General features: G+C 33.1%; 1 pseudogene; it reads right to left on the bottom strand.

The window, feature by feature from the left end:
• Positions 1-216: 216 nt before the first annotated feature.
• On the bottom strand, positions 217-22,758 carry LOC123659223 (annotated as a pseudogene).
• Between the last annotated feature and the right edge of the window lie 1,357 nt (positions 22,759-24,115).

The following is a 24,115-nucleotide window of genomic DNA, read 5'->3' as shown; positions in this document are numbered from 1 at the left end:
TGTTTTCAAGTACTTTTGTGTTCCTGTCGGTGAGTAAGGTGACCAGAGCTCCTGAAGGGAATAGGAGATAAGGCCGGCAACACTTCAATGACACACAACAAATTCTGGTGTTGCTTACGTGTATACTCGTAAGCTACGGTAATCACTTACCATCAGGAGGGCCGTAAGCTTGTTTGCCGACCTAGTTATCTTCTTCTTCTTAGTCGCACACTCTTGTCAGAGTGGTCGTGGCTGCGCTGACGAGGTACATAGTGGGGTGTTTGGTGGGTCGATAATATTTTCGAGGGTACCTCTCCTGGCGACGTGCTTCCATTTCCCTCTGTTGGAGGCGTCGCGAGTACACTGGACCATGGTGGACTCAGTAGCTCTTGTGATGACGTCTGTCCAGCGGGTTGGCGTTCGACCGCGTGCTCTCTTGCCTTCCACCTGGCCCTGCACCACTAGTTTCTCCATCGAGTTTTCATTTCTAGAGATGTGCCCAAAGAACTTCAGTATTCGTAGTTGTACAGGTGATGATAGTCTGTCTTTGATACGAAGTTCTCTGAGGATGGATACGTTGGTGCGAAACGCCGTCCACGGGATCTTTAGGAGACGCCTCCAGCACCACATCTCTAATGCATCGATTTTACGGCGATCCTGCAGTTTCAGAGACCAAGTTTCGGCTCCATAGAGAAAGATTGGAAACACAAGGCATTTCATCAACCTGGCTTTAGTCTTCTTGGTGATCCTTCTGTCTCTCCAAATCTTTCCCAGTCGTTCCACAGCAGACCTGGTCATGGCGCACCTTCGCCTTATTTCGTCGCCACATCCTTCAGTACTTGATATAGTGGAGCCGAGGTAAATATAGTTCTGTACCACTTCGCAATTAGCTATTTTGTGTACATTGCTTCCACTTTGTTCAGCCCGGTCCACTATCATCATCTTCGTCTTGTCTCGGTTGATAGCAAGTCCGAATTGGAGGCTGATATTTTCTAGACGGGTCAAAAGATTTTCAATGTCTTCTCTAGTCTGTGCGAGAAGGGCAGTGTCGTCAGCGTATCTAAGGTTATTTATCACGCGTCCCCCAACCGATATTCCTTTGCCCCAATCTTCCAGGACAATACGCATAATGTACTCTGTGTAGGTGTTAAAGAGTAATGGCGATAAGATGCATCCACCAGTACACCGGCCTCAGTCTTAAAATTACTTGAAAGTGTATCATCCACTTTTACCGCTGCAGTACCATCTTCATACAGCCTCCTCAACAGAACTATTAAATGATGCGGTACACCCATTTCTGCAAGTATTGTCCAGAGGTGTGTCCATATGACCGTATCAAATGCTTTGCGAAAGTCCACAAAGCAGATGTAAAGGGTTGTATTGAATTCTCTGGCCTTCTCAATAATCTGACGCAATATAAAAATTTGTTCGCGAGTGCCTCTTCCTTTAACAAGTCCGGCTTGCTCGGGTGCGATTTGACTTGAAAGGTAGGCCGACAGCCGTCTATTTATTATGTGGAGCATCACCTTACTTGCATGCGATATCAAGGATATGAGTCGGTAGTTGTTGCATTTCTTGGTGGACCCTTTTTTGTGCAGTGGAATAAAAATGGATTTCGACCAGTCGTCGGGCCATATTCCGGTCTCCCATATTTTACTGCAGATGGTGTATAAGACATCTACTCCGGATCCTCCCATTACTTTGAGGACCTCGACTGGGATTTCGTCCTAGTTTTATATATAAATAAAACTTTTACGCTTTGTAAAGATACCAAGTGCAATGGATTTTTATATTAAATCAAATATTAGTGATATAGATATTTTGCTATCCTTAGCTAATATTATGAATAGAATTAATTTAATGAATGATTTTGAAAACTTTTTTCTACAGAGCTATTTTAACAAAACTCGCATAACATTAAGAAGCCAATTTTATATGATATATTACTGGCTATATTATAATTATACTTCTCTGTAAAAAAATAGACGTTATACAACCTACCACAAGTTTCGACTATCCTGTTGGCGCAATTTGTAGTGCTTTCTGTTCTGCAGGTTGCGGGTTCGAATCCCGCCTGAATCTGGGTGTAATATTTGTATTTATAGATTTACATATGTATTATTTCTATGTATGTTTTTCAATATATATATAGTTATAACAGTCGGCTGTTAACTGTAACACAAGCATTCAGTTGCTTACCATAGGAACAGAGGACCGCGTGTGTATGTTATATGATTTTTATATTTATTTATTAATTTAAAAAAATACATAAAAAAATAAAATAAATCAAGTAAAACCACGTCAATCGCTTAGTACCTAATTGTATGAATAAAACTTAGTAAGCGTCTAGACAACTACAATTACACACAATCTAAAGTCGGATTATTTCTAAGAATTAAATCAAAACGTAATATAATATATTCTGTTAAAAGAATCAATCTTAAGAAAATATGAATTTCTTAGAAGCAATATTTCTGTTATTGCAATATTATGGAGTGAATTTCAAATATACTATTATTTATATTTGTAATATCAAATACAAAGATTTACTCTTCGTCGACAAATATGATATTTTCTTGTTAAATTATAAAAATATTGACATCGTGAGTTTGAAATATAAAATATGTGATGAAATAAGAATCTTTACTTCAAATCCAATCATCTGTAATCTGAACTTTAACAAACATACAAAGACAAACATAGTTGAATTTTTGTTTGTTATAATATTACAGTAGAAGCAGGACACTGAGACTCGCTAGAAATTCGGTATTGTTTTCTTAAGAGAGATTATAATTGCGAATTAAATTTGGGTTACGAGTAGTTTTTTTCTAAAGTCATACAACGAGAATTTCGCCCTTATTGAAGTAGTTATAATTGTGTTTGCTTGGAAACGAAAAAACCGACTTCAATTACATCTACTAGTATTACAACGACGGTAGGCGAAAAAAAATGTTAAGTAAATACGCATTATTAGAGATTAATCAAAAAGTAGTTGTCAGATCTCGTTTAAAGTAAAATTGGACAACATTATACGCACCAGTTTTTGATTAAAAAAAACATCGAAATCGGTCCACCCAATCAAAAGTTCTGAGGTTAACACACATAAAAAATTACAGTTGAATTGCAACCTTTTTTTTTTCAAGTCCGTTAAAAATGTAAAATCAACTCACATAAAAATTTATTCAACATTGCAATTTGAAATCAAATTCAAATAAAGTTCCATCTGTATAAACAAAGCAGCAAAGAGAGCGTGAAACATATAGCCATGACAGTACGAATAAAACTCAATATTGGATCCCAAGACGCCTTTATCTGAACCCTAACTTGCAATAAATTGAACCTGTCTCTGTTCTGAGTCCAGTGTCCGATTTGCGAGGCATATTGCATTACGACGCTGCCAGTACCTTGCGTTGTCACGAGTTACATAGCTTGCAATAATTCTATTTAGACTATTTCTCTTGGTGACTGTTCAAAATGGCGTCCGGTAATTTGGTTGGAAATTTTGATTTACACTTCGGTTGATACAATGGATTTATGCAAATTATATTTTAGGCATAAAATTAACTATTATGTATGTATTATGTATATTTAATGACTGTGTTAACGTTTTGATATATTTTGTGTAAAATTGATTATATTTTCAAAATTCAAGCAAAAAATATTTAAAGAAAAAATATAAAATAGCGCAAAAATCAGAAATAAAAACGAAAATATTATGTAAAAAAAACAATGAAGTTGTACACCGTAAAAAAATTATTGTTATTATTTGTAGTTTAGAACTTTACTACACTAGTAGCTAGACAGAATCAATGATTTCGATAAAGCCATATAGAACTGAAGAAAGTTACGTCTTTAAAGAGAACTTATATTCGAAATTCCCTTAAAATCCAATACACCAGTTCTAACATAAATTAGATTCGCCCTCAGCGAGTAAATAAATGAAGTAAATTTATATATTAAAGCGCAGATGGATAGAGCTTCGCGGGGCGACAATTGTAGAAGCTGACAAACGCCGTGCCCGATACGGAACAGCATTGTGTAGTATTGCTGCCTCGGGGATATACGAGCTAATACAAGTCACAGAAGATTGCGGTAAAATTTCAAGCTGATGTACAAGTGATGACGTTAGGAAAGTTAGATATCTTCTTAACTGAAAAGAATATACATATTTCGATTTTAAAATCAGTTTTTTATTTATTTATTTAAATCTCGAAAAGTTTCTAGAGTTGGAATTTTTCAGGGGAAATTTTGGTAACATTTTTACAGGTACTTAACTGAGGTAGGGCACAGCAGGAATTTCCTGCTCAAAATCTGGAGCAACCCGACTGGGGTAGTACCTCGACCTTACAGAAGATCACAGCAAAATAATACTGTTTTCAAGCAGTATTGTGTTCCTGTTGGTGAATAAGGTGACTAGAGCTCCTGGGGGGATTGGGGATTGGGTTAGCGAACGCGCTTGTGATGCCTCTGGTGTTTGCTGGTGTCTATAAGCTACGGTAATCTCTTACCATCAGGTGAGCCGTACGCTTGTTTGTCGACCTAGTGATATAAAAAAGGTGATAAACAGCGTTAAGATGCAAAAGTTGTCAGATAAGTATTCGTTTAGCAGAATCCAAATAAAGCATTGAGAACTTGAGATGCAATTGTGTAAAGTAACACTATCGATAAGTAAGCTGTGCAGTCAGTGACAATAATTAAAATAGTTAATTCAGGGTGTGTCAAAAGTTTCTAGCTTAATAAATGTTCTGTTTTTGGACTTAGATTTACGTAGTACCGACTTAAACAAAACACAACCAATTGAAAAGTAATATTGCTTTTTGACAGTTATTTTTTATTTTATTTTATAAAATGTATTTATATTCTCTCTATTTTCATGACCTTCTTAACTCGTTCTCGATATTGTAGATATACAAAAGTCTTGTAATATTTTGAGCTTAGGATTTGGTATCGATGCACCAAACGTAGGCATCCCTCCATTTTTTTCTTTTACTTTGAACCTATTTTATTGTACCTCAAAACACTCTTTTAAGCATTTGTCAACTAAACAATCACTCGCTACATATATTACTATAACAAAATAACCAATAAGCCATAACAAAAAGTAAATTGTATACACAAAGATGGATGTTATATGTATCAATCAATACCAAATAAAGTTTATTCAAGCTTAAAATTGGACCAAGCTTTGATATGTAGTCGAGTTGATAGCTAACACACATTACGTACCCAATAAGCCACGAAACAATATTGAAGAAAACGACAATTTTTTTTAGGTGAAAATAATGTAAAAAATATATTTTTCTATGTAATACTTCATGGTTATATGATACCATAAAATATTTATAGCTGCGTGCCATATTAAAAATCAAAAACGTTCTAAATCGTTTGTAACAATATTTTGAATATAAATACAACTTTTGTTATTCAGTTTTGTTTGTCTACTACTCATAAAATACAAAGTTTCAGATATAATTTGATTAATAAGCTTAGTTACCTAATTAGTAGGTTACTTAGTTAGTTAGTAGTTAAGTTATTTCAACACTTAGATTATACTTAACAAACTTAATTGAAATTTTTTGTTTAATTTATTATATTCATTTTGTGATATCTTTTCCGTTTAAACTCTGTACCTGTTAACTAATGTTACTTCAAAATGTCGTGGAATTTTTATCTACTACACTTATTGTGCTGTAAATAATATTCGTTTACTTAAAAATAAATAATAAAAATAAATGCCCGTGACTTCGTCAGCGCGGAATTTAACGAAAAAGTTATTATTCAGTTCGTAAACTTATAAAATAAATAAATTTCTAAAATAAAAGTAGCCTTAGTTACTCCTTACGTCATCGGCTATCTGCCACTGCAAGTCCCGTCAAAACCGGTCCAGCCGTTCCAGGGATTAGACAGAACAAACAGAGAGACAGATAGACAGACAGACAAATATTGTAAAAATGTTATTTTGATATAGGTATGTACTGTGTATACATCTATATGCATTTAGTAAAAAGCGGTCATTTTAATATAACAAACAGACACTCCTATTTCAGACACTCCAATTTTATTTATTTGTATAGATGTACTAGCTGACCCGGCGAACTTCGTATCGCCTAACACAAACTTTATCGTATGGTATTAAAGTTCAAATTGACTTTTAAGTATTATCACAAATCTTTTGTATGGGAGTACAGAAAAGTGTTGTTTTTAGACTTTTTCAGGAAATTTAAATTTTTTTTTTAGAATTTTTCTCACCGTAAGAACCATCCTCATACTTCAAGGAATATTTTAAAAAAAGAATTAGCGAAATCGGTCCAACCCTTCTCGAGTTTTGCGCTTAGCAACACATTCAGCGACTCATTTTTATATTATAGATAAATAATAAATATAGGTGCAATGATAAACAATATAAAATATCGCGCTGCATAAACGGAGTAATCGCTAAAAAAAAATTTAAAATTTACTTAAGCATATCATTCGCATTAAGTCAGAATTAATAAGCAATTATTTACAACCGGTAATGTAAAGACATAGTCTATGTCATAATCTAAATTACATATACATATAATTACACTATCAAATTATATAATGCCCCACATATAGTAATGTTACAAAGTCTATTTCAGCAAAAGGTTTATTTCATGTTTTCCAAAAGAATATACGTTAAAATTCAAGTGTTAGCCACTGCTGTGTATTTTGATAGGAAAGAATATACCACTATATTCGATATCAAAATACACATCCATTTGAAAATTTTATTCTCAATATGATCTCGACACATTTTCGAGCGCGGTGCAGTTTTGAAGACAATACGCGATGAAATATTTCGTGTTTAAGATATGAAATAAGTCTTTCTATTTCAGAAGTAGTCGGACCACTTTATATCTCAGAATCTTATAAATCTAAATAGCCCCAAACTAGGTTAGGTCTTAATATTTATACTAATGTTTTAAGTTAATAGTTTCATAGTTTTATCCAAAGCTTTCAATTTGGTAAATTATGAGCTCCTGTGGGAGAAAGCTGAGGGCCACGGGTATGCCGGCGGAATGTACCGAACTCTTAAAATTTTGGTATAAGCACCAAAAAAATCAGGTTAGGTGCCCACCTATGGATGTCATGGATATGGATGATGAGTGCCATGTCGGATGAGTATACCCTTACGTGTGGTGTGAGGCAGGGGTGGACTTAGTTCTCCCACCCTTTTTAATCTCTACCTTAATCAGCTGATTGAGGGTCTCAGCAGCATTCATGTAGGATGTTATATCGAGGACAATGCGTCAATAATTTAAGCTACGCTGACGACATGGTGCTGCTGAGTCCATCAATCAGAGGGTTAAGAAAATTATGAGAGATTTGCGAGTCGTATACGAGGGCCCACGGCTTAGTGTACAATGCTAAGAAAAGTAAGATCCTCGTGTTTAAAGCTGGTAAGCCGGTTACCAGGTCATGTACCGACAATTGCCTTAAACGGGGCAGCATTAAGCAGAGTCAACAAATTTAAATATTTAGGCCATATAATCACTGCTGATTTGAACGATGATGACGATATTGAGAGAGAGCGTAGGGCGCTGGCGGTGAGAAGCAATATGCTCGCACGCAGATTCGCACGTGGTACTGCGGGTGTCAAGATAACCCTATTCTGAGCTTTTTGTCCATCCCTTTACTCGGGTGATCTGTGGGTGAGCTACACGCGTTGAGCCTACAGCGCACTGCGTGTTCAGTATAATAATGCCTTAAGAATGCTGTTGCGGCTACCACGGTTTTGCAGCACCTCAGGAATGTTCGCGGATGCACGGGTCGATGGATTTCACGCGATTATGCGTAAAAAAGCATCGTCTCTGCTGCGACGCATGAGGGGCGCTAGCGGTTTACGGGTTCGATCCCCACACACGACAAATATTTTTAGTGGCCATACAGATTTCTGCCGTTGTTTGGGTGTTTGTGCAGTCTTTGTGGGTCTCCCCACCATCCCTCAGAGAGCACGTTAAGCCGTCAGTCTCCATTTTTATCATGTTTATCTCATAGCGATCGTTACTCATAGTAGGGAATATATCCACCAACCCGCATTGGAGCAGCGTGGCGGATTAAGCTCTGATCCTTCTCCTACATGGGGAAAGAGGCCTATGCCCAGCAGTGGGATATTACAGACTGAAGCGATCTTAGAAGATAGTTTAGTAAGAAGTATCTATTTGTGTACCTATGTTAAACAAAATTATACTTAAATGTATTTGGTGTACGCGTTTATAACTCGGTCTAATTGGTAATTAACTATTTACGCTTCAGACATAAATAAATATATATAAATAGCAAAACGATAGCTTTGATTTTCAATATTTTTTTTGTCACTAGGTCGGCAAACAAGCGTACGGCTCACCTGATGGTAAGCGATTACCGTAGCTTATAGACGCCTGCAACACCAGAAGCATCGCAAGCGCGTTGCCGACCCAATCCCCAATCCCCCCAGGAGCTCTGGTCACCTTACTCACCAACAGGAACACAATACTGCTTGAAAACAGTATTATTTTGCTGTGATCTTCTGTAAGGTCGAGGTACTACCCCAGTCGGGCTGCTCCATATTTTGAGCAGAAAATTCCTGCTGTGCCCTACCTCAGTTAAAATATATAATTATATACTTACTGGATAGATATCAAAATTTCATACAAATGTAAATGCGATACTTCTGATGTTACAGGCGTGTAGTCATACAAAAAAATATTCAAAATAAAAATTTGAGAATATTACTACTAATTTTGGCGTCAACTAAGCTAACTATTATAAAAGTACGTTATCCAGTTGTAACAAAAGAGTACAATTTGTGTAAGCACCATAGTGATAACCTGCACGGTTGAAACTACGAAAAAACGCCTTGTTTATTATAATATTTAAAACCCTAATTAACATTCAAATGAAGAGTGATATGTTGATTTCAATATACGTTGAAAACCTGTTCAATTATCTGAATAACGGTTTATACCCATATGAATACGGTCTCTTACCCATATCTCTTACAATAATAAAATTACGAACTTAGATAAAATAATAAAAAAAAACAATATTATTTCTTCCGAGCAGACAAAACGACAGTCGTTTTTCCTTTGTATTATTTGACAATTGAAAAAATATAACTGTAGGGAATACCAAAAAAATATATAAGTCTTTGTCAGTGATTCCCAACCTGTGGTGCGCGTACACCTGGGAGTACCAGGACTCCCATTTGAGCTAAGAAAAAATTACATTGACAATGACAGAGGAATACTGACCTACAAGAGTTTTTACTTTATACAACCTTTATTTCATTTGGGAACACAATATCCACGGGCTCATTGTCCGTGTCTTTTTTTTTGTATATCATGTAAGTTTTGCTTATTTGTTCTCGTTTTTTTTTTAATTATAGTTGCTTTTCAGACTGGCAATCCTAAGATATCATAGTATAGTTCATAGAATTTAAAATAGTTAACTGAGTGTATACGTACATACATTATTATTGGGTATTATTTCTATAATTAATAATTTAAATAATCATCATAACTGATAAACATTTTTTTTAATATTATATCAAAAATCGACCGTTCGAGCGGGGATCGAACAATTAAGCTATGGAACGATGTAACCGCTAGATGTTGCCGAAATTTTTGATATGATGATTTTATATTCGGTCTAAGCGACCGTGGCACCGTCTATAGTATAACTGATAAATTAGTAACGTGCTAGACAATGAGAAAAACGAGACACATTTTTAGGAGTATGTATGGAGTTATTAGTGGAGGAGTTCTCATATATGAAATTTTTTATTATGGGGTGAGAACGGTAAAAGGTTAGGAAGCACTAGTCTATATGAAATTAATTGATAAAGTTTTTAATATCCCGCTGCTGGGCAGAGGCCTTTTTTCATATGGTGAAAGTTCGGAGCATAATCCACAATGCCAAAGGTTGAAAAATTCGTTTGTATAATTGTTGTATTTTCATATCTATCGATACGATTATAAATTATTTTGTATTTAAAAAAAAATCGTTTATTTCTACACTAAAGGTACTAGAATTTAAAGAGTCGGGACACTATGGATTGGAAGTTAAAGTGGATAAAATGTCATGCAAGTCGTGTAATATACATTTATATGTGTAATTAAATTTTAATAAGACTAAGTATATTGAAAAACAAAAAAAATGGAGTGTTCTAAAGTCGAAAGCCAGAAAAAGAGAAAACAGTGTGCCAAAATTGTTCTTATCCAAACTGTAACAATGAAATAGTAATTTACATTGTTTGCAAAATCAATTGTCGCCAACAAACTAATTTTACATGTAACAAAAAATACATTATTTATGGTACATTGCAAGCTACCGTGTCCTTTTTTGTATTTAAAATTGGTTACCAATAAAAACTCAGCCATTTCTAATACAAGGCGTTGTTCCGTATACAGTATGAAATTTAAATCAGGCCACCGATTTCCAATAGCAGCGTCGAACAATACAGCAACTTTGTTGTCGAAACAATTTTGAGTTTACGACTACACGACTATTAGTTCCAAAATATTGCTAGAGCCAATAGGGGTTTTCGAATTTTCCAACGGAATTCCCACCCTCGAATGGACCGCTTTTTTTTCATAACAAACTTTCCGACTTTATAACGCTGAAAACTGGACTATTTCAAATGGTTAACATAAAGAAGTTTACTTTTAGCCGATTTTCGAATGATTCCGATTTCTCAATTTGTTGCATTTCCGTTGTTGCTTGTTTCGTCACGAGTTTTGTAGTTCGATTTCGTTTTTAATTAATTACTGAATTTTCGGTTGTGTATTCTGAACTTATCACATTTTGCTTATATTGCTTGATTACACAAATAAGTACGCTGTACTTCACTCACAATTAGTCATTGCAATAAATAAATAATTAATGTGTACAGTAAATTCCCAGATATTTCCTGTGTTCTAAAATACTGCACTGAGTAACAGTAGTAAACGGCTGGAGATACTGTTATTAACATAAGTAATGATTTTCCAATGATCGGTCAATTAAATGACTTACAAGTATTTAAAAATTGGCTAAGAAATCATTTTCATATTGAAAACTAGTAGATCAGAACAATAGTCGTAGTAGATTCGTTTATAGTAGTAGTTTATAGTAGTAGATAGTTTATGTAGTAAAGCCTATTATAACATCGATGAATATCTTAATGACGAAAAGGCATGGGATCGAATAAAGCTCGATCAGGCTATGTCTTTGATCTCAATCTGTAAATAGATATAGTTAAAATATTGTGAGCAGGTGACATGTGGTGGTTTCGTCACACACGATTGGCTGTTTCGTGTTTGTCCTTATCATTTCATGGTCATACTGTTACTTTTTGTAATGTATATGACTTTAAATTTTTTAAAGAGTACCGAGAGCTTTTTCCTCCGGCTTTTTTTCTCTCGGCCTACACTAGGGACATTAGTTTATCTTATGTATTGTAATATTTAATAAAGCCGAGGACATAATATGAAGGTAATGTCTACCGAGACATTAGAAATTTTAAGTAACTTAATATGTTGATTATTTTGACTAAGTTGCACATAACAATGTTAAGATACAAAAAAAATTGTTTTTTGTTTAATTTTTTTTGGCTACCTTAACTTTATTTTAATATTGTCGAGCTTTTTTTTAATTAATTTGTATTATTATTTTTGTAAATGACATTATTTTGACTTTCGTTAAGTGTGTATATCACCTTACGACGAAATGAATTTTTTCATTTCATTTCAGTCAACCAGGCAGGGCGGGCGATTTCCTTAAATAAAACTATATAAATGGTTCAACTATATGAATATTTATGACAGATGAAACAAGTGGAACCTTTGTTTTTATTATTAAAAATGTCGTAACCATCCCACCAACAACAACAGAAACAATAACAACAAGAGCAACATTAACAACAATAGCTTTATTCTAGACGTGCTTGAAGAAGAAAATATGTACCATGACAAATCTAGCTCCATGTCAAGCGCGTGTCGGATTACGTAACGAGCATCAGAGACAATATCTCACGAGACACGTACAGCACGGCACACTTGTAGGAAATTATCTGAAAGCGTCCGTTAATATTGTGGCACGTGATTCCGCCTCGAGACATCCACACTGTAAATACTGTCTTGGTCTAGAAAATTGGCAATTAATGTTAAGGGTATATTTATTGCGGGACAGTACATGTCAGTCGAATTTATTTATTAATATCAGCGATTTCTAAGGAAACAGTGGAAAATATGTTTCATAGATTTTTTAGAATTATGATAATTGTGTTTGCAGGCAAAACGAAGAAAAACTGACTTCAATTATATCGACAAGTAAACATAGATACAACGTAGATAGACGAAAAAATAGTCGTCGAAATACACAGGCCGAAGACGGGCAGCAGCGTCTTCGGTGCAACAAAGCCAGCCCTGCGGTCACCAACCCGCCTGCCCAGCGTGGTGACTATGGGCAACACACATGAGTTCACGTCATTTTTGGCGCGAACTTGTGGAGGCCTATGTCCAGCAGTGGACTGCAATATGCTGAAATGATGATGATGATGATGATTGTGTACGTTATACGCGAAGAAATATTGTACATTGTGTTTTTTTACATTTTTATAAATAAATTTAAAATTACAAATTAATATACAAATAAAATTTCATGTTATATAATTTATTTTGACTCATAAATATAAACAAATGTGATAATCAGTAATCGAAAATTCCCGCTTTTTAATATATAACTTACTTAGCGCAAAACAAACAAAACACCGCGTAGATAAAGCTTCTATCCCACTTGTAGTAAAATTTTCATGCTCCCAATAAAACCCGCGCGACAGTCACCGCTCGTCAAAAGGATAATTTTTAGAAATAAAAGCCTTTCAGAATAAAATCATAAAGAAGCTTTCACGTAAAAGTAACGCCTCATTATATTTAAAACGCTGAGTTGGATGATTATATTTTTAAATTTATAAATTTAAACTCATATTACATTCACAATAATTTATTTATTTTTCGTGTAAATTCGTTCAGAGTATTAATTCGCCATAACAATAATATATTTAGATTAAAATATGTTTTATATTTTTCTTAAAAAATCGAATCTATTGAGATGGAGCATTTCAGGAAATAACCAGAACCTCCTCTGGGAAAGTACCTCAACCTTACAGAAGATCACAGCTAAATAACACTGCTCCCAAATACTATTATCTGTACGACTGACGAAGGTAACCAGAGTGTGACCCCTGGAACGGATCAAGGGTACGGTCGCTAACGCGCTTACGATTCTTCTGGTGTCGCAGAGATCTGAGGCTACAGTAACCGTTCACCATCACGTGGGCCGTACGGTTGTTTATCGCGCCAATCTTAGCTGCAGAGGCTCAATGCATAAGTCACTCTGCTTGTATAAATGATAATAAGATAATAATAGTATTTGTCTTAAAATGCTGTCAAATACATACTCGTACATAATATTATTGTTTTTCAGAGTTTTGTTTTATTTACGACAGTTGAAATTGAGTAATAGAATTTAACTCGCTTCACATTATGTGCGAAAACTGCATGACGTAACGTTGATACTGGAAAAGAGTTGGTCCTCTGACACTTCATGGATACCAATAGCCTTAGAATCAGTACATAAAATAAAAACTAAGGTATAATGATATATATTATGAAGTATATCATGGCAATAACTGTGTTCGCTCGCAAACGAAAAAAAACAACTTCAATTACATCGACAAGTAATACAACGTTTACGATTTTCGAGGGTTTCGCTCGATTTCTCCGGGACTCCATCATCAGATCCCTTATCATGGTACCACACTTGGGATATCTCGTTTCCGACAAAACTAATTATCAAAATCAGATTACAAACGACGAAGTTATCCCCGAACATATATAAAAAATACATACTTATATGTACGGTCGAATCGAGTAACCTCCTCCTTTTTTGAAATCGGTTAAAAAAGGCAAGAAAAGCTTTAAAAATAGCCTCCAGATTTTGAGCAGGATGACTCCTACTGTGCCCTACCTTAGTTACAATATATGGTTATAGTGATCAGAAATTCATGAAAAAAAGAAAGAGAAAAAAGTATATTATTTTTTTATGTTTCACTTCTAAAAGCGTAGAGTTATGTGACAAACTTTACGAGACTCGCGCATTTCCAGAAATTCGTAACTCCAGAACATTTGATGTTATTATAAAGTTTTGAGTTTTATATGTGCTCTAGAAAAACTGTGTCACAAAAATATATTTTTTTTTTTTACTATTTTAAACAAGTTGGAAAATATGCATACTTTTTATTCTGTGGTAACTCGAAATGTCCAGTCAAAATAATAATTGTGTATAATATTAATAGTAATTTTTATTTCAGACAAATTCCATACAATCGAACAGCAGTATACAAAAATAATTAATGAAAAAACGGAGAAAAAAATTAAATTTCAGACGGTTTAATTATTATTTTTTTAATCACAAATTCACAATTAAGTGTGTCATTGGGTATATTACGAAAACATTTTTTTTTTTTTGGATGTTCATTTGATTTTGTGGACACAATTTAACTATAATGTTATTTATTTATTTTATTTTTATTTTAAGGAAAGAAATGCATCAATAAAGAGAAAACTTGTAATTAGACAGATTATAGTAAACATAATTACTGGATATTATGGCGACTGTATCTTTGACATTAAAAAAAAACGTAATACTTTTAAGGATGTATGTAGTAGGTGTCGGCTTAGTCAAATCCCATATCAAAAGAATATCACAATAAATAAAACGTCCATTTTTTTCATAATTTTAGGATACACCTGGTGCTTAAACAGGAGAGCTTATATATCTATATTATAATTTAAAATAGGTTTACGTAAGGTACTTTGTTATGTTAAGGTACTTTGTTTGATTATGTTATTAAAATGCTAAATTGTACATAATAAAATATGTAATGTGATATTTGTTTTTAAACATATTCTTAAACTACAACTCAGTAATTTTTAAGATTAGTTTGGTTAAAACTGTATTTGCTTTTGTATAAATTATTTAACAAACTGATAAAGGTAATATTATTTTAACCGACTTCCAAAAAGGAGGAGGTTCTCAATTCGACTGTATTTTTTTATGTATGTTACTTCAGAACTTTTGACTGAGTGGACCGATTACGACAATTTTTTTTACTCGATAGGTGGTGTGTGTCATTTGGTTGCACTTAAATTTATTTGAGATCTAACAACAACTTTTCGAGTTATATCTAATAATGCGTTTGTACTTGACTATTTTTTCGTTGACCTACGTTGTATTATACCGCATAACTTTTTACTGGGTGTACCGATTTTGATGATTTTTAATTTAATCGGAAGCTGGTGTTTATCGTGTGATCATATTTAAATTTCATTGAGATCTAATAACAACTTTTTGAGTAATCTTTGATAACGCGTATTTACTTCACTATATTTTCGTCTTCCTACGTTGTATTACTTGTCGGTGTAATTGAAGTCGGTTTTTTTCGTTTGCGAGCAAATACAATTATTATCGTTTTAATTATGCTAGAAGTGTGTCACCAAAAAGGCTGAGACAATTCTTCGAGTAATCTATTTTTTAAGTTTTTCTAAAATGATACACCATCTTTGTTCATTTTTTTTTTTTTGTTAATACACCGATATTTTTTTTAAACTTACAAAATAGAATTATCCAGTTTTATCCAAATCATTCAAATAGTATACGCGCACACAAATTTTGGCGATGTTTATATAAAAGTAAAGACTAGAAGACGGTATTCGAGTGCAATTCAGATCTGTTTGCTGTAAGGAACATCGGGCACCAATTTGGCGCACTTCCGGGTAAGAGAGGATCACATACAATCCGTTCGCAAGATTGCGGGATTTTTGCCCTGAGCCACGGTGTTACATTATCAACACCTTGCTGAAATTGGTTTGCACGCTTTAGGAGATCAGAGAACGTAGGGATTTATAGCGTGATTTATCTTTCTTATGTTTTAGAGTGAAGTAAAGTCGTCATATTTTGTTGTCACTTATCGGTTTATCGAGTTTCAATGTTTTAAAGTTTAAGCTATATCGAAATACTAGCTGACCCCGCAAACGTTTCTTTGCCATATATGTTATTAACCCGCTTAATCGCCCCCCCCTCCCCCCTTATAACTTAGGGGTATGAAAAATAGATGTTGGCCGATTCTCAAAACTACCCGATATGCCCACAAAATTTAATTAAAATCGGTCGAGCCGTTTCGGAGGAGTTCAATGTTTAACACCATGACACGAGAATTTTATATATTAGAAGATTCAAACGGATATTATTTTGATTTTTATCTACATTTGCATATTAAGGTTTTCTAAGATAAATAATTTAAAAATTGTTATTTAATTAACTGTTTAAAAATTATTTATTACATATTCATGTACAAACTTAAATATTGTTAACTGAAATAACTGAAACACTATCATCATCATCATCATCATTATCATTTCAGCCTATCGCAGTCCACTGCTGGACATAGGCCTCCACAAGTTCAAGCCAAAAACGGCGTGAACTCATGTGTTTTGCCCATAGTCACCACGCTGGGCAGGCGGGTTGGTGACCGCAGGACTCCTGCGGAAACACTATGTGTGTAAAATATTTTTGTTAGATTTTTTTTAAATATGAATTCTGTCTTAAGGTTGGCTAATGGATCATGCTTTTAGTATTAAGCCCGACTTGTGTACAATTTCATAAATTATTTCGCTATAGAATTTTATCAAATAAACATTTACCAAATAAATTTGTATAATTAAAAATTCTCTAAAATATACTAATTATTACAAAATGATTTTATGCGAATATTACGACACAACGGTTGGCACAACGGTCACATTGGTGGTTTGTGGCTGTTGCGCTGGCGGTTGCGGGTTCGATCCCCGGACATGACAAACATTAAATGTTGTCATTTGTCATAAATCTTATATTGGCCATACATATATTTGCCATAGTCTGGTTTGCGCAGTCCTTGTAGGTCTCCCCACCGTGCCTCGGAGAGCACGTTAGGCCGTCGGTCCCGGTTGTTATCATGTATACCCGATAGCGATCGTTACTCATGCACAGCAGTGGATTAAGCTCTGATCCTTCTCGTACATGGGGGAAGAGGCCTATATGCCCAGCAGTGGAATACTACAGGCTGAAGCGTAATTACAAAATAATACGAATATTATATATTATGTTAAAAGCTACTTATAATTATACATGTCGCTATTTACAAGCAATAATTTCAGCTAGTATATTATACAATAGGAATGTAATCATGCCATCAATTATACGGAGATTATAGGTTATAGTGAATCAGATCATATCGGATGACAGTCTTGAGTCAATTATGTTTCGCAATTATAGCGCCAGTTTCGATTATATATGGTGATTTATTCAAAGGGATACACTGTGGCTCTATAAAGGGATATTATATTGAGCTGAATTGTTGTTCAAATTGGTAGGTTTGGAAATATTTCTTGGAAATTCTCTCACGTGTAATTAGTTATGTTCGAGTCAGTGGTTATTGCTACGTAGTGCGACGGAAAATCAAGGGAAATGTCAAGAGTTTCGTAGCAGTTCAATGATTTTCGGTAATAGTTTGTGTACCGCAAAATTATATTTTGTTTTTAACAAAGAAAATAAAGGACTTTAAAGAGTATTATGAAACAAATGTAAGATAAGAAACCGGCCAAGTGCAAGTCAAACTCGCGCACCAAGGGTTCCGTATAAACAAAATTATTAAATATATTTTTATTATATGATGTAACTGAAAATTAATTCTTTTTTGCAATTTTTCCTTTATCTATGCTAAAAGACGTCGCTTCGTACCAAGTTTTAAGATTCTGATTTCACGGGAAATAGGTTTTGATTTCCTCGCGAGTGTCGAATTTTTTTATTGCGTTGTTACTTTTGATTGCGTTGGCTTAGAAGTTTGATTTTTTCACAGATCTAAGGGACAATAGATTTTAGTATTTGATATGAATTTCAGCTTGATACCTCCACGCGTTCCTGAGAATAAGGGTCTTAACACACAGACGGAGAACTAAGTGATCCTATAAGGGTTCTGTTTTTTCCATGTAAAATACGGAACCCTAAAAATAAGAACGAACAGTAAAAAAGATGTTTTTTATCTTGTTACGAACTTTTTTAAATCTTGTTACAAGCAATATTAAAAATGAAATAAAATATATAGCTGTATTATTTTAGTGTCAAGTTTTTATATATATATATATATATATATATATATATATATATATATATATATATATATATATATATATATATATATATATATATATATATATATATATATATATATATATATATATATATATATATATATATATTAAATTTTAACCTTGCTAATTACTTAATAAAATGTTTGAACCTTAATAAATCAGATAGATATAATTTATTTTAAATAAACAAAGAATCTTTCAATAAAGTAAGACTTTGTTATTTAATAAATAATTTAAACACAACAGTTAACTTAGGATTAATAATTTAAAATTAATTACCGAAGTGAACGGTTCAAAATTAATTCAAATCTTGAATATTTTATTGTTTTAGAGCAGTGTCAGCCTGCTGTCCTCGACGAACACCGGTACAATTCGAACGTCGACAAAATTCAACCTGCATTGATGGATTTCTCGTATGCAACAGCAAGGTAACTGAAATTGGAATGAGGGCGTGCAATTGCTCAAATTGGCTCACGATAGTCCAATTAACTGGTTGTTACTATATTTCGACTACTTCAAAGAAGCGTTTTAAAATTTACTTTACAAACAAAATCAAACTAAAGTTACATTTCACCTAAAAAAATTGTATTTTGGAAAACTAGATTATGGTTTTGTTATTTTTTTTTTGTGTTATTATATATACATTAACAAAATTAAAATATATATTAAATCACTAAATGTGTCGATAAGCGCAAGCCTCGTGACAGGTTGGACCAAATCTAGACGAACTATTTACTACTACTAATGTGGACACGTTGGCGCAGCGGTAATAGCACTGGCTGTTGCGCTGGCGGGTTCAATTCCCGCTCACGACAGACATTTGTATCGACCATATAGATGTTAGTCGTGGTCTGGGCGTTGTGTTTGTGTATTGTGTGTGTTTCCAGACCGCCAACCCAGGAGAAAATCCTACTGGGGGATCCGTTGAGTGGGAATTGTTTATTAATTATTCTTCTTCTTAATTATCTTCTTATTTTTCCATCTTTTCCATTGCTAAATATTATTATTAAATGACACCGTAGAAAAAAATGCACAAAACTTGAAAATTAGCACTCAAAAAGTGGAGAACTAGAGGAAAATCGGGTCAGCAAGTATATTAATAAAAATAAATTAAAAATCTACGAGTTTTGTATCTTTTCGTCTGTAATAACTCTGCAAAACAAAAATGTGACATTGTTTTATCAGTAGCGCTCGCTGAAATTTCTTATAATATCCAAACCATAAAATATATCAGTAAACAGAAATTATACGAAAAATAACAAATCCAATATGAGTTAGGATCTATTTACAAAGCATTAACAATGTTAGTCCCATTTCTGCTCGTTGTACACGTTTATGTTTCTCTTTAAAACTATTTTTCTATCAAGGTTCGCTGGTAGAAACTTGTTCCGCCAACATTTATACGGTAAGTTAACATATTATCGACAATGTTATTCTTTACCGACGAGATCGGCTTTTATAAAGTCTTCAATAGCTTCCTATAATGCGTTGCTTAAACTGAATACTTTAATAAGCTGCATGAAATTCCGTTGCATTTTATCTTTAAATACACTTGTATTTTTAGTTAAGACTTATTTATACCGTTTCGAAAACAAATTCGTCAATATTGTTTTTGTAAGCACTAAATACTCATTTCCTTTACGAGAGATTGGCAGAATAATTAAGACGCAGCGTTGCAAGTTTTCGGTCTTTTTTTGGTCTATTTTTTTTTCAGGACAATATATTTATTAAAACAAAAAATTTCGATGTTAATAATATTATAACGTCGACGCTCAAGTTAAAATCATACGTTATCATAAATTACTGTTCAGGAGCTGTAACTCAGACCTTTTATAGCTTCAGATCGTTCAGATCCTCTTTATAAGATGCATGGTTTTTATGGAAAGATTTATAAAACCATGTAATACCAAAAGCGGATAATCAACTTTACCTACCTACCATTCAAACTTCTATTTCCAACGTTCAATACTTCCTACTTCACGCAATAACTGCGTTGTTTTGACATCGTAATTATTTCGAGAAATGACTATAGATGTTGTTATAAAGTTACGAGAATAATTGATAAGATGCTTTTGAATTTTCATTTTATCAACAAAACAATGTCAAATCTAAAATATACGAATTCAATTTGATAATTTGAACACGAATTGATAAAATCATCACAAAATTTATCTTTGACAAAAGCTGACACAAATTAAACAATTACAATATTCCTGAATCAAATGAACGTTAACAATAAAAACTTGCAAGTCGTTAACTAAATTAAAAAGGAACGGGTAACAACAGAATGGCGCGGAATTTATTCGAAATCATGTCTATCTACGTTCCGTTTGAAGTTGGACACTTCGGGGCCTACTTTAAAGTATTCTCAAAGTTCTTGACGTGGCCTTATCATTTTGACTTAGTCTTGGGGCTCTGTTTCTCAGGAAACAGTAATTGCCGACGGAGTGATTTATTCGAAGGAGTACTGATACTATAACTTAAGTTCTTTGAAGAGTGTAAATTTGTTTTAATGTACCGTATAAATTTCTGACTTAGTTTTAAATGTGTTGACTTCTCGGAGCTTCATTCCTGGAAGAAAATTCTTGAATATAATATTTTCCACAAACACGTATTTGTAAAATGGAGTATCCAAAATTATAACGTAATACATAATATTACAATACACGACGCGTTGGTACAACGGTCACAGCACTGATTTCGGAGTGTTGCGCTGGCGTTTGCGTGTTCGATCCCCGCACATGACAAACATTTGTATTGGCCATACAGTCTCTGTTGTCGTTTGTCTGTTGTCATACCGTGTCTGGGTGTTTGTGCAGTCCTTGTGGGTATCCAGGCCGTGCCCCAGAGAACACGTTAAGCCGTCGGTCCCGGTTATTATCATGTACACCTGATAGCGATCGTTACTCATAGTATATATATATAGAGGGTATTATATATATATATATATATGTATATATATATATATATATATATCCGCCAACCCTCATTAGAGCAGTGTGGTGGATTAAGCTTTGATCTTTCTCCTACATGGCGAAAGTGGCCTATGCCAAGCAGTGGCATATTCCAACCTGAAATGACATAATATTTTTTATTATTAAGAAAACAGTTATTCTTGTTGTTATTTTTTCGTTATACGTGTAAAGAAATTTAATAAAACTAATTACATCTACTATACAATTGTCTAAATCAATACCACACCAAAATCGTCTTAATAAAAAAAATATATAATCGAAATGTGAACCTCCTCTTTTTTTTAGTCGGTTAAAAAGGATATAATGATGACACATAATACTTTATCAGCCTTTTTTATTTCTCTATATTCTGGAAAAGTACGCTAAAAAAACTTTTATAACATAATGTATAAATTGCGAAAAAAATTCAATATATATTTTCAGTAACATATTTATGATACCTAAAAATATTAAGGAAATTAAACGCCGCCTTCAAGAATTATCCCCCCACCCCAATAACAATTTGTAGGATCGGTTACCAGAGTTACGAGCCAGAACGTCGTATATTAAGCAGCGGGTGTTCATCTGTAACCTTAAGCTCGTGTCCGGAGATAAATGCCCTCTTTTACCGCTATCACATTCTTAAAGATTACTTTCCTATTTAGAACAAGTCTTTTTAGCTTTCAATAATTCGATTTAATCTTTTTTTTTTCATTTAAATTTTTGTAATTTTATAAACTGTTATTATATTTTATTTATTTATCCTATTAGCTCACTAAATAAAAATACATGTTAGATTATTTTTATACTTTAAAAATATGTATTTAAATTATAGAAATGCAAAACATTAGAAAGTAAATAAAAATTATTTTAAAAATAAAAAAGACTTAAATAAATACTAATATTTTTCTGTTTTATGATAATTACAGAAAGAGGATAATTTGACTAGCGTTGATTTATTTCATTACTGAAAACTGCAAAGATTTTTGTTTTTATACAATCTTCATAAAGCTCATTTTAGTTCCTCATCATAGAGCAAAGAGGTGACTTTAAGCTGTATTTTTATTAATTTTTATTCGTTTCCTTATAGTTGACATGCGACTTTTGTAATGTCCAAATACACACTATCATTAATAAGTGACAAAATATTATGATTATATTTATTTTGTAAATAAAATCCTGTATTTTTTTACCTACTACAGTAGCCATCATAACTTATTGTTATCTATAAAAACCGAGGGTTGCCATAAAATAATTTCATTAATATAAATTTTTTTGAAATAATGTAACATAAAAAGGCGAAAAAATAATACCATTAGCTAGTGTGAATAAGACATTTTCTGTTCATTTATTCAAATGTGGATAATACGCATTTTAATTACGTGTAAGGCAACGTCTATTAATTAACAATAGCGGTCTCATAAAACTACGATAAAGATAATTTTATCTTATAGCATCTATCAAAGGTTACATGCTGTTACTTGAGAGTAGTCCGATATTACATTCCTTACGAATAAAACCCCCAATAGTAAAACTGTAACTCTAACAGCAGGAGATATCTCGTTAGGCAGTTCTTTATCGTTGGAGAGCATTTTTCACAACTTCCATGGAACCCCACTGGGACCCGCATAAGTGGTTTTTCAGGTTATGTGAAGAGTGACTTATGTTTCTACACATGGGTGCCATAAAAGCTGTGAGACTGAAAATAACTTTATATTATCTTGACTTATAAAATTATTAAAACATTTTCATTTGGTTTAAATAAATTTATATATTTATTTGATGAAATATACAATAGTATACCATATTATAGTTTTACAGTAATTTTATTGTATAAATAAAAACCTGGTATAAAATATAAACATGGAACATTTTTTTATAACGCAAACTTCAGAGTTTTAACTGACCGAAGAGTCTTTAATCGGTATCAAAGTACGCGTATTAAAAAAATCATTTATTTGCTACGATTTATCACCGAATTTTCCCATTCCATTCCATCATATTACGGCTTTACTTAATTTTACAGATAATATGACTTATTGATATTTTTTAGACAAGTCACAATATTGTAACTTTTATTTCAGTCTATATAACTTAAGTCTAAAACAGTATTCATTATAAAAAAAAATTAAACATTAAATATTTGTAATATGAAAGCGAATTATTTAAAGTAAGTATTTCTGTAGTAATAATTATATATAAGGTTCTTTGATCTAGTCTCAAAATGAAGTTTGAATGATTTATGAATTTTTATTTTAGATGTTCATCAAAATTAATGTGTATTGAAGTGAGTAATAAATAAACTTCATTGAAGTGTTGTATTATTCGGCTCTGTGATCATAATGCTTGATTTAATTACATGAATTAGAAATTCGTAATGAAGTTCCCTCAAATCAATTCACACTTTTCGCTTCTATGTTTTATATTAATTAAAAATTATAATACCAAAAGCTTCTTATGCATTACTAGCTTTCCGTTCGCGGTTTCGTCCGCGAGGATTACACGAATTTAGCTTGTAATATAATATTCACCTGCAGAAAGAAATGTTTAAAATCGATCCAGTAGTTTTGGACACAACCCAAATCAACACAGTTCATAATACGCCCGCTATACAAAATGTAATTACAAGATAGCACTCAAAGTAGTATTTAAAATAAAGAGATAAATGTGTCTAAAAGTCTAATGTCTATGTCCAGTACATATACTGGTGCAGTAATTTTTGAATAATATTTTAACAGTGTAAACTTTTTGAGATGTCATTTACAATAATCACCACAACAATTGGAGTGGTATATAAAAGATAAAATCCCGCTGCGGCAACAATTGCGTAATCTCCCCAAGCTTAACAATAAATTGGATTTTCCTTTTCCCGTTTTTTTTTTTTATTCATTTCCTAACGGAATTCCAAGATATTATGAAATTGACGGGAAAGACGACACATCTGAAGAA

The sequence above is a fragment of the Melitaea cinxia genome, chromosome 13, assembly GCF_905220565.1.
Source record: "Melitaea cinxia chromosome 13, ilMelCinx1.1, whole genome shotgun sequence".
NCBI lineage: Eukaryota > Metazoa > Arthropoda > Insecta > Lepidoptera > Nymphalidae > Melitaea > Melitaea cinxia.
The sequence above is the reverse complement of the archived record's forward strand: the minus strand, read 5'-3'. Positions and strand labels throughout refer to the sequence as shown.